Raw genomic sequence first — 13,376 nt, forward strand, 5'->3', positions numbered from 1 at the left:
AGTTACTACCACACATTGGGCCCGAAACCAATGGACCCTCTCGGCTTCTTAATCACCCTAGTACTCTGTCCAGGAGTTGCAACTAGTTTCTGGTGTTTGTAGGTTATGTGTTGGCGGCCATGCGTAGCGCTGACCCTAGGGGTGGGCTATGTTGCGGTAGATACACCGTGGCACGGTGTACCGGGCGCCCGTTTGGTGTCTCGGGAACCCTGTTCACATCGTTCAGGGCCGTATGTGGAAACCCTGGCCGGACTCCCTGCGGATGGAACCTGGATAGGCGATAAACCTGGACTAGAGACTTAGGTGTTTAGGTAGGCCGTGGCCGACACCCTCGTTGGGCTTCCGCTTGAAGGTTGCCGAGTACATGTCGTGTAAACGACGGTAAGTGGTGGGAGCGTGTGTGAAGAAGTACACCCCTGCAGGGTTATCATTATCTATTCGAATAGCCGGATTCCTAGGATATGGAAACTTGGACCCCTTGCATAGTTCATAGACGAGTGAAAGTGGATACTCTAAAACTCGCAAGATAAGTGTGAGTGCTATGGATGGCCTTCTCGTAGGGAGACAGGAGCGGATCCATAGTGGTGTATTGATTGGTGAATATGTGGACTCGTGTGCGCCACCTCAAAAGAGTTGCTTGCAGTCGTAGTTCAGGTTAGCCACTGAGTCAAAGCAGGCTTGCTGCAATTAAACTCCACCACCACCCCTTGTTGATACCGATGCATATGTAGCTAGTTCTGATGTAAGTCTTGCTGGGTACATTTGTACTCACGTTTGCCTATTTTATGTTTTGCAGAGAGATGTCAGTCTCGCTAGTAGTTCCGCGTGGACTTCGACGTTAGCTTGATACCTCAGCTATGATCTTGTGCCCTTGGCAGGATCTGGTAGATAGTCAGGCTTCTCAGCCTTCTTCATTTGTAGTTGTCTGTACTCAGACAAGTTAAGCTTCCGCGTGTGCTTGTTGCTTGTATGCTCTATATGTTGGGTCATAAGACCCATTTTTGTAATATCTCGCTCCTTGGAGCCTAATGAATAAATACTTTGAGTTGTAGAGTTATGTTGTGATGCCATGTTGTATTTACACATATCGAGCATATTGTGTGTATGATTGAAATGCTTGGTATGTGTGGGATCAGACAATCTAGTTGTTTATCCTTGGCAGCCTCTCTTATGGGGAAATGTAGTCCAGTGCTTCCTTGAGCCATAGTAGTCCGCTACAGCCCGGTTCACCGGAGTCCTGCTAGCCCAGCACTACTTCTCAGATCACTTGACTGGCCGGCATGTGTTTCACTTCGTTCCTGTGTCTGTCTCTTCGAGGAAATGTCACGCGGTGACATCCGGAGTCCTGTTAGCCCAACGCTACAGCCCGGATTCACATGCTGCTAACCGACATGCTCGATGTGATTCATGTATGCCTGTCCCCATAGGTTAGTGCCGCTTTGGGTTCACGACTAGCCATGTCGGCCCGGGTTCTCTGTCATATGGATGCTAGCAACATTATCATATACGTGAGCCAAAAGGCGCAAACGATCCCGGGCCATGGTAAGGCGACACCCGTGGGAATACCGTGCGTGAGGCCGCAAAGTGATATGAGGTGTTACCGGCTAGATCGATGTGACTTGGAATCAGGGTCCTGACAGCGTTGGTATCAGAGCCTGACTGCCTGTAGGATTACCGAGCCATACCGGTTGAAGTTGTGTCTAGAAATGCTTTAGTTATGTAGGGGAATTGATTGTGGAAGGAACGTAAGGCTCTTTTTACTCCTTTACCTTATGCCCTCTGATCTGAGTCATTCTCTTCTCATTCTACGTGGGTTAAGAAACTAGGCCTTCTCATCTATCTATCAGGATGACGTGTTACTAAACCGTAGTTGCCTAGGATTGTTGGATTCATGCCGCAGTTCAGTTTCCAGTACTTCCGTGTGTTCATAATTGGTCTCGGAACCTTGATATTGTGATTCTGAGTGGCTATGCGACCATTTTTGTAGCATGTCTCCAATCTTTTTGAGCATTTACAGCCGTTATGCTATCCGAGTCATCCCAGGTTTCTAAGTAGTCTGATGCATTTGCAAACCCCTTCCTCCTGTTCCTGATGTCCATTTGGGCCAGATTAATCACACTACCGGTGAGTTGAGGTACTCTATTGCCTCAACAGATGTTGGAGCTATTATTATGACCCTAGGCGTTTTAGGGAGTCACCTAGTGATCTAGCCATGTTTTGTATCCCAGTGTGTGATTCTGGCCATTATTCTCAAAAGCATCCCGTGATGCCATTTAGTTAGTAGGTATTCTACTACTGGGTTTTGAACCCGAGATTCACCCTACTTACCTCATGTTGATAGTGTTGCTAGTTCCTTTAGGATATTAGTAACCTTTGCATTAGTCCTCGAGGTCCGTGGTATTTCCTTCTTACAAATACTATGAACCATTTATGGCAGAAGTTTGTTGGATTAAAAGATCACAACGGGAGTGCCTCGGTGAGTTTTCCATTCATAATTGTGATTCTGCCAGTTCTACCTTTCTGCATGGGTTATCCGGAAGAAACCTGTTGAACTTGATTCGACATACTAATCTATGCATCCACAACTCAGAAAGTTATATGTTCCTTTGAGTTGTCCCTCTCTTTAGTTGTATCCTGATCTCCGTTTATCATTTGATAGTAAAGAGCATGTCATGCATTCATGCTCATCGATACCTCATATTCTTGTGCTCTGTCAAGCCATTCTATTCCGGAATGACTAGGAGTCTAGGAGAAACAAACTCCAGTACCTCATCCATATCTAGGATTGGGTCAAAGCAATTGTACTTCGCGGATCAAAATGCCAATCCAGCTTCTGCTCTGTTCTACCTTGGAGTATTACCCTATTTATGTCAAGAATATTATAGGAATTGCACCATCTCTTATGAATTCTTGATGCAGTGATACTTCTCACCATCATCATTCATTCCTCGGCCCTCGTGTTGTTGTAACCGGAATGCCAACAAGTGAATTGTGATGTGTGAAATCAATGCTCCGAGCAACTCGTTGCTTGGTAGTAAATGGACAATATTCTCATTCTTAGCGTGTTGGTTATTAAATCATCAACCTAAGATTGACCGTGTTACCTAGTCCTTATTTCTGGTGCACTCTTCGATCAATGAGTTAGGATTATTCAATCCCTTGCTTAGTTGATCATATCGTCTTGCTCTGAAAAGCAAGATTGTTCTCGAGCTCAGTAACATATCGGTGGTTCGTGTTGTTCCGATTATCTTCTCGGAAGTAGTACCTGGTTGTCACCTAACAGCTATGTTGAGCTCGTGATCAAGTTGGTTTCTTGTAGCCACCCTCTTCTCCAGGAATCTATGTTGGATACCCTGAGCTAGTTGGTTAAGCTAGACAACAACTTGGAGAGTCGGAAGATGAAAACTTGTCCGACTTAGTTCATCACTAAGGGATATCCTTGTGTGTGTGTGTTGAAGAAAGATGATATCTTCATCGACTGATCCCCGTGATCAGCTGTTGAATCTATTATCTTGTCCAAACCTTGACTTGAGTATGGGCTATCGTCAAGTCAAATCAGAACCAACGATGTTCGTAATGTTGTCTTACTCGTGGTTGATCCCTCGAGCATACACCATTACATCTTTTGGTCTGACCAATGCTATCACCGTGTTCACATGATGGTGGAAGTCCAGTGATATGGAAATTCCGGTGAGTTGTTGTTGAGTCCATCAGCAGCATTTGGTCTCCTCCACGATTTGGTTGAACATTACACTAGTGTTGGAAACTTGTGTAAGCATTCTCTTCATGAACCGTTCGTGAAGCATATGTTTGGATGAAAGAAGTGAGTCCCTCTAATTCATGTGCACTTGATGCAAGTTTCCGCCATGAATTTGAGAAGGCTTGTTTTACCTCCTGTGGAATCATCCCAAGTCAGTCATGCATGTGCGAAGTATTCTATGGTCTGATAGACTGATCATCTTCATTCCATACGTATCCCTAGCACACCAAGCCACTGATTGATTTGTTCAAGAAGAAGGAGTTCCTTCATAAGAGCTAGTCATGACCTATGTTAGGACTTCGTTATCCTCGATGATGGTTCCCAATCTGAACTCGGTAGTGTTTTACTATAAGACTACTATGTGGTCATGCTTGTCTAGGACAGCATGTTCACATGTGTTTAGCAGGACCAGCTCATGTTCTGGAGCTTGCTATCGTAGTCCATTTCCTGAGAATCTCGCAATGTCATCTCGTCGATTTGTGTTGCAAACCTTCATTTTCCTTTCTAGACTCGATGAGTCTGGAATATCCTGACACCAACCAGATCTGAATCTCAGGCAGATATGATGGTTGGAACGTACTCCAAGAACTATAATGTTGGTCTCTCTGTAACCGGTAACGTGGATGTCGTGGCCAACACACCTAGCCGGAAGGCCTATTATTGTAGTATCCTGGTTGAAGAAGTTGGTCACCTCCCCATAAGGATCTCGCAGGATCTGCCTCCGTAGTTATTCCTTATGGATTCTTGAGCTTCCGAAGTCCGACCTTTTACTTGATGTTCTAGATATCAAACCATATCTATGAATGGATTATGCTAGCACATCAAGGAGAACATTAGAAGCGGAGTGCTAAATGTCTCTCGGTCGATCGTCCAGATTCTGTTCCCTTAGCCTCGCTAAGGGAAGATCTGAGAAGGTGTTATCTTCCTTTGTATCCGCATCATCCATCACTAGTCATCATGGTAGTATGTCGTGTTGCCAGGATCCTTGCCACGGATGTTGGTAGAACCTTGATGAATATGGAAATGCTCAAGTTCTTGAGAGCACGCGTAAGCAAAATCATCCCTTGCGTTGTCTTCAACAAGATAGTCCCCATCATCTATTCTAGTCAGGGTATGCCATTTCTTCGAGCTATTTCAAACGATCAATTGTAAACTGCCTTAAGCTGGTATGAAGAGTTTCAATGATTTATGGGTCAAAAGTAATTCTTTTTGCCACTTAAGGGAATAGTTCTTCGAGTCACCTTCACCGAGGTGCCCCGTTTTGGAATCATGGAAATTTCCCTCGCTACTTTGAAACCCTCGTCAAATTGTTTCTTCTATCGCTCCTGATGCAAGTTTTGCCTCTCAGCTCCAGAGATGTTTCAACGTCTCACTCCATGAGTTGATCCTGAATTGTTCGATCTTCGAGAAGATCGATCCTTCTAGAGTTTTCCCTTCCCTCTCGTTGTCATGTTGGTTGGAGTTCTCAGAGCAAGATATCGAGACAATGATGGTGATCGAATCAACAACCTTATGAGGTGCAACCTGGATCGTGAAGATTATGTTAGTTTGTGTTCCCCTTTCATCTTACCCTACACCTGAATCTCGGGGCGAGATTCTTGTTTAGTGGGGGTGAGCTGTCACAGCCCCAGTTCAGGCCTTGCCTGCCTTTGCATTAGCCTCCATGCATCATGTCTAAATCCTATTAATTTTGAAATGGGGACTGACAAGCCCTAGCACCAAATGAAATGCAATTAGGATCAAAATAAAAATAGTTTCAATGAACCCAGAATGCCCTCTAGAAAAGTTCATTATTTTTTATAAAGGTGAAAACCTCTGCCAAAAATGATGCACATATTTTTAGGCCATCCTGGATTTTTGAATTAAATCATATGTTATTTGCAATTGGGCATTTAAATGCTATATAATATTTTAAATGCTCAATTAATTCTGAACTTAAGTGAGGGCTGTTGGGAATATTCCAACCAGAGGCCACAATTATTTTCAGGATTTTTGGAAACGTTCTAGTATTTTTAATAAAGCCCAGAAGTTACAGAGAAATAGAAAAACATTAACAAAGGAGAGAGAGAGGTTACCCGTGCAACTTACCTAGCAGCCCACTAGCGGCCCAGTAGACAGCCGGCCTACTAGGCCCAGCCCAGCCCCTCGCGCGTCGTCTTCCTCGCGCCTACTGGCGTTGTGCGTGGCGCGCGCACAGGCGTGCCGCAGCCACCTCCTGCTAGCCATGCAGCTGCTGCCCCTCGCCCTGGACGCTGCCACGCGACCCCCTCCTCGATCCCCTCTGCCTCTCCCCTCACTCTTTGCTCTCCCCCTCGCCTCTAGCCCTTCCCCGAGCTCACCCGAGAGCAACCGCCGCCGCCGTTCACTGCCACCATGCCCAGAGCCACCTCCTCGCCCTCCACCCAAGTCCAGAAGCTCTGCCTCGTCTACCTCGTCCTCTCCGTCGACTCACGCGACGCCGGACGCCTCGAAGCGCCGCCATCGATGCCTTCTTCAACCTCGGGACCGCCGGCCATCTCCGTTAAATTCATCGGCTCTGGACCGTCCCTGACCTCGCCGAGCGTCCCCTCGTCATCGCTGTGAGCCACTGACCTTCTCCCCTAATTCAGCAAGCTCGCCCCCATGCCGTAGCACCGTTCCCCACGAGCACCGGAGCCGCCGTCCACCATTGTTGCTACACGCATAGCCTCCGTTCTCCCCTGGCCTCACCGTGCTGCTCTTAGTGCTCCCCGTGTCTAGCGGGTGCTGCCCAGCCTCTCCATTTGCTCACTGATGCACCGTAGCGACGAATCCGTCGAGCCCGTGCTCTGGCCGCCGCTGACCTTGACGCCGTCGTCGCCTCCGGCCATCCCACGGTCTCCTGCGTGTTCCATTGGATGCGCGAGAGCCTGGGCTTCGCACCGGTGGTCTCGGCCGCTAATTTGGTAGCCGGAGGGCAAAATCCGAGCCCCTCCGCCGTCTCGGCCTCGCCGGCGACTCAACACCGGCAGGGTTTGACCCCTGTTTGACTGGGGTTTGACTCCCCTGAGTCAGTGACATGTGGGACCAGCCCCTGACTAACCCTAGATTATGTTTTTTAGTTAGCACTAATTAACACTGTTAATTAGTTAGGACGCTGACATGCGGGTCCCACTGGTCAGGTTTGACCTGACGAGCCACAGTTGACCTGATGACGTCACTCTTACGTCATGCTGACGCAGTAAAACCTTTTCTGCATTTTAAATAAATCTAAATGATTTATTTATTTTCGGAAAATATCCAAAACTTTGAAAAATCATAGAAAATAATCTATAACTCAGATTGAAAAGATTTATATATGAAAAATTATCAGAAAAATCCAAAGAATCTAAATCTGGAATTTTCATGCATGTTGGAACAACTTAAAGTTGCTGTTTAGGACAATCCAATTAAATGGCATTTAAGAAATCACATATGGAGTTTGAATTTGAACTTAGGGTTCAAACCAACCCCATTTAACCTGTTGCTAGTTGCATTAGCTGAAAACACAACATATTGACATGTCATGATCATGCATCATATTGTGCATTGCATTGATTGTGTTCTTTCTGTGTTTGCCGGTGGTTGTCCCCTCTCGATAGACGTTGTACCGACGCTGTGATCGTTGACACTGATGAAGACCCAATGATATCTTCAGAAGTGCCAGGCAAGCAAAACCCCCTTGTTCATTCCGATACAATCCCACTCTCTCACTCCTGCTCTCTTTTACTGCATTAGGACAACACGATTCCTCTGTTACTTGTTGCGGTAGTTGAACCCCTTATCCTCTGCATGACCTGTCATTGCCACAGTAAATAGATGAAACCCACTAGCATGAGTAGGAGTTGTTTGAGCCCTGATGTGCCTACTCATTCATGTCTGTTTGTCATGCCCGCTACTGCTTAGAGTTGAGTCAGGTCTGATTCATCGGGAATGAATCGGAGGTGTGTGAACATGTCCTACTGTTGAGAGCTAAATGTGTGAACACGATTTGGTAAAGGTAGCGGTGAGAGGCCATGTAGGAGTACATGCTGGGTTGTCTCATTGGAGCCTTCCTTAGGAACTGAGTTCTGTGTTTGTGATCCATGAAACAGTTACTACCACACATTGGGCCCGAAACCAATGGACCCTCTCGGCTTCTTAATCACCCTAGTACTCTGTCCAGGAGTTGCAACTAGTTTCTGGTGTTTGTAGGTTATGTGTTGGCGGCCATGCGTAGCGCTGACCCTAGGGGTGGGCTATGTTGCGGTAGATACACCGTGGCACGGTGTACCGGGCGCCCGTTTGGTGTCTCGGGAACCCTGTTCACATCGTTCAGGGCCGTATGTGGAAACCTTGACCGGACTCCCTGCGGATGGAACCAGGATAGGCGATAAACCTGTACTAGAGACTTAGGTGTTTAGGTAGGCCGTGGCCGACACCCTCGTTGGGCTTCCGCTTGAAGGTTGCCGAGTACATGTCGTGTAAACGACGGTAAGTGGTGGGAGCGTGTGTGAAGAAGTACACCCCTGCAGGGTTATCATTATCTATTCGAATAGCCGGATTCCTAGGATATGGAAACTTGGACCCCTTGCATAGTTCATAAACGAGTGAAAGTGGATACTCTAAAACTCGCAAGATAAGTGTGAGTGCTATGGATGGCCTTCTCGTAGGGAGACAGGAGCGGATCCATAGTGGTGTATTGATTGGTGAATATGTGGACTCGTGTGCGCCACCTCAAAAGAGTTGCTTGCAGTCGTAGTTCAGGTTAGCCACTGAGTCAAAGCAGGCTTGCTGCAATTAAACTCCACCACCACCCCTTGTTGATACCGATGCATATGTAGCTAGTTCTGATGTAAGTCTTGCTGGGTACATTTGTACTCACGTTTGCCTATTTTATGTTTTGCAGAGAGATGTCAGTCTCGCTAGTAGTTCCGCGTGGACTTCGACGTTAGCTTGATACCTCAGCTATGATCTTGTGCCCTTGGCAGGATCTGGTAGATAGTCAGGCTTCTCAGCCTTCTTCATTTGTAGTTGTCTGTACTCAGACAAGTTAAGCTTCCGCGTGTGCTTGTTGCTTGTATGCTCTATATGTTGGGTCATAAGACCCATTTTTGTAATATCTCGCTCCTTGGAGCCTAATGAATAAATACTTTGAGTTGTAGAGTTATGTTGTGATGCCATGTTGTATTTACACATATCGAGCATATTGTGTGTATGATTGAAATGCTTGGTATGTGTGGGATCAGACAATCTAGTTGTTTATCCTTGGCAGCCTCTCTTATGGGGAAATGTAGTCCAGTGCTTCCTTGAGCCATAGTAGTCCGCTACAGCCCGGTTCACCGGAGTCCTGCTAGCCCAGCACTACTTCTCAGATCACTTGACTGGCCGGCATGTGTTTCACTTCGTTCCTGTGTCTGTCTCTTCGAGGAAATGTCACGCGGTGACATCCGGAGTCCTGTTAGCCCAACGCTACAGCCCGGATTCACATGCTGCTAACCGACATGCTCGATGTGATTCATGTATGCCTGTCCCCATAGGTTAGTGCCGCTTTGGGTTCACGACTAGCCATGTCGGCCCGGGTTCTCTGTCATATGGATGCTAGCAACATTATCATATACGTGAGCCAAAAGGCGCAAACGATCCCGGGCCATGGTAAGGCGACACCCGTGGGAATACCGTGCGTGAGGCCGCAAAGTGATATGAGGTGTTACCGGCTAGATCGATGTGACTTGGAATCAGGGTCCTGACACCAGGTCTTTTTAGCCTCCTTCTCGGCCATATTCTTTGGCACCTTGTAAGGCGCCGGGACCAGCATCTTCGTCAGAAGTGGGATGGCCGGGTCTTCGGGTAGTGGGGCCGGAGAATGGATCCGCTCCGCCTTCTTCGTACAGCTCTGGGAAAGTTGAATGAACACGCGTTAAACACTTCCTTTGGGTCATGCGGATGGAAAGGTTTGATAAACTCACTGAACTTGCAGGACGGGACAGTTGGTACCCGCGGTCTTCGGCGGAGTTCGGCCATGATTTGCTGGACTTAAAAAGCACCTTCCAAATGTCCTTGTGCGAAGAGCCGAAGAGCCTTCGCAAGGTTTGGTGCCTGGCCGGATCAAACTCCCATAGATTGCAAGCCCAGTGTTGACAAGGCAGTATCCGGCAGACTAACATCACCTGGACTACGTCGACGAGTTCAATGCTCTTATCTCCCATATCTTTAACGCGCGTCTGAGCACCGACAGTTTGTTGGACGAGGACCAATTCAGTCCTTTCTTGACCCAGGACATAAGCCGCAGAGGGGCGTCGGATCGAAACTCGGGAGAAGCGGCATGTTCCTTACTGCTCGGCTCAGTGATGTAAAACCACTGTTGTTGCCACTCCTTGACAGAATCATTGAAGGTTCCCGTTGGCCATATGACGTTGGGCATCTTGCTCACCATAGCGCCCCCGCACTCGGCATGCTCGCCGCCCACCACCTTGGGCTTCACATTGAAGACCTTCAGCCATAAAACGAAGTGTGGCGAAACGCGGAGAAAAGCCTCGCACACGATAATGAATATCGAGATGTTGAGGAAGGAATTAGGGGACAGATCGTGAAGATCGATCCCATAATAGCACATGATACCACGAACGAATGGGTGAAGGGGAAATCCTAGCCCGCGGACAAAGTGAGTTAGGAATAGAACCCTCTCGCGGGGTTCTGGAGTGGGGACGATCTGTCCCGCTGTCGGGAGATGGCGGCCGATTTTCTTGGCCAGATACCCAGCCTCCTGAAGCTTTGTGACATCCTTCTCTCGGACGGTAGAGGCCATCCATTTGCCTCCTGCTCCGGATCCAGACATCTTTGGAAGACCTTTTGTGGGTAGAGGAGGCGAATGCTCGCGCGTTGGAGCCTGAGCAGAATGGGATGAGTTGGGAAGAAGGTATGGGTGAAGAGGGTGAATTCTTGTCCCTTTATAAGGGCGGAAGAGGTGATGCCCCCCCTCGCCTGGTAAAACCTCTTATTCCCCAAGCGCCGTAAGTAATGGCGCAGTTGGGTTACCCGCGTCCGTATTGATGAGAATCCCGTAATAAGGGGGGACATGATTTCTGCTTTGACAAGACTTGTCGAGAAAAACGCCCCGCGATATGTGTGGTGTTGGTTGAGAAAAACGGTTCGAATAAAGACCGGACCATGACATGATGTCATTCTATCAAAACGTGTCAGCAGATTGGATTTGTGGAAATATTATTCTCTCTACGGTAGTATGTGGAACTTGTTTTGCAGAGCCGGACACTATTATGGTGTTCAAAATCTTCTATGGAGTATTCGGAGGAGGAACCCGCCTTGCAATGCCGAAGACAAAATTGCGCGCCAGACTCATCGTCATTGAAGCCTGGTTCAGGGGCTACTAAGGGAGTCCTGGATTAGGGGGTCTCTGGACTGCCGGACTATATCCTTTGGCCGTACTGTTGGACTATGAAGAGACAATATTGAAGACTTCGTCCCGTGTCCGGATGGGACTTTCCTTGGTGTGGAAGGCAAGCTTGGCAATACGGATATGTAGATCTCCTCCCTTGTAACTGACTCTGTGTAACCCTAGCCCCCTCCGGTGTCTATATAAACCGGAGGGTTTAGTTCGTAGGACAACATACAATCATACCATAGGCTAGCTTCTAGGGTTTAGCCTCTATGATCTCGTGGTAGATCAACTCCTATAATACTCATATCATCAAGAACAATCAAGTAGGACGTAGGGTATTACCTCCTTCAAGAGGGCCCGAACCTGGCTAAAGCATCGTGTCCCCTGCCTCCTGTTACCATCCACCTTAGACGCACAGTTCGGGATCCCCTACCCTAGATTCGCCGGTTTTGACACCGACATTGGTGCTTTCATTGAGAGTTCCATTGTGCTGTCACCGTAAGGCTAGATGGCTCCTTTGATCATCGGTAACGATGCAGTCCAGGGTGAGGCTTTCCTCCCCGGACAGATCTTCGTATTCGGCGGCTTTGCACTGTGGGCCAATTCGCTTGGCCATCTAGAGTAGATCGAGAGCTACGCCCCTGGCCATTAGGTCAGGTTCGGAAACTTAAACTACGCTGCCGACATCCGTGGAGACTTGATCTTCGACTGGGCGGACCCGAATTGTAATTTTTGAGTTGCCCATTCCGCTGACTGGACTTGGAGCCCCTAAATCCGGCATTGACTGCCGTATCTTCGGCGTTTCCACCATTTTTGTGGCGCTTGTGTTTGTTGCGTCGGGGTCTGCCGTTTCTATCTCTGGCTTCTGATGTGCCAGGGTTGCTTGTTGTCTTGTTGTTACGGGCCAACCAGCTATCTTCGCCCGCGCAAAAGCGGGTCATGAGTGTCATGAGGGCTGCCATAGATTTTGGTTTCTCTTGGACGAGATGTCGGGCGAGCCACTCGTCATGGATGTTATGTTTAAAGGCCGCTAGGGCTTCGGCATCTGGACAGTCAACAATTTGGTTCTTTTTAATTAGGAATCGGGTCCAAAATTTCCTTGCTGACTCTCCGGGCTGCTGTGTTATGTGACTTAAATCGTCAGCATCCGGTGGCCGCACATAAGTGCCCTGGAAGTTGTCCAGGAATGCGTCTGCCAGGTTCTCCCAGCTTCCGATGGAGTTTTCCGGCGAGCTATTCAGCCAATGCCGAGCCGTCCCATTGAGTTTTAGCGGGAGATACTTGATGGCATGTAGATCATCCCCGCGGGCCATGTGAATGTGGAGGAAGAAATCCTCTATCCATACCGCGGGGTCTGTAGTGCCGTCATATGATTCAATGTTCACGGGTTTAAACCCTTTTGGGAATTCATGATCCATTACTTCATTAGTGAAGCATATGGGGTGTGCGGCGCCTCTGTGCCGGGCTATATCACGACACAGTTCATACGAGTCTTGTCTGCTGTGTTCGGCCCGGCCAGATTTGCTTTTAGTATATCCGGTGTGACGGTTGTCGTCACGCGTTGGGGCACACCCCCGTGATCCATAGACCGATCTTTTATGTCCTGATTTGTTTTCCAATACTTCTCGCCGGTCCTGCGTCTTACCCCGGGCCTTGGTATTTTTGTTTGACTGGCAACGGGGTGCGGGCTGGAGTTCGCGCTGATATGGTGCTTTGTCTCGGCCACGAGGTGGCCGGTCAGCCGCATCATACGCTGGTAGTGTAGGCTTTAATGCTTCCTCCTCGAGTTGGGGTAGCAATCTGCGCTTTGGGTAACTTTTGGTTGGGCGCTCGAGTTCGTATTCCTCGGCTGCCAGCACCTCGGTCCATCTATTCGCTAGCAGATCTTGATCAGCTTGAAGCTGCTGTTGCTTTTTCTTCAGGCTTTTTGCTGTGGTGATAAGCCGGCGCTTGAAGCGCTCCTGATCGACGGGATCCTCAGGCGCGATAAATTCTTCTTCGCCGAGGCTCACCTTGTCATCGGAGAGGGGCATGTAATTGTCATCCTCTGATTCTTCGTCTGCCGCTTGTTCCTTAGGGCTAGCTTGCCCGTCCTCTCGCTCGAAGCCTGGTGAGGGGATTGTCTTCGTCTTCGGCACTGTCCGCAGCGTTATTGTCTCTTGTGCCGGTATCGCTGCTTTTGCTATGGCGGGGCTTAGAGCGGCGCCGATGACGCTGGTGCTTGGATTGCTTCTCGAGGGG

This window comes from Triticum urartu, chromosome 4A (assembly GCF_056163025.1).
Source record: "Triticum urartu cultivar PI428250 chromosome 4A, HENAU_Tu73, whole genome shotgun sequence".
In the NCBI taxonomy this organism is placed as follows: Eukaryota; Viridiplantae; Streptophyta; class Magnoliopsida; order Poales; family Poaceae; genus Triticum; species Triticum urartu.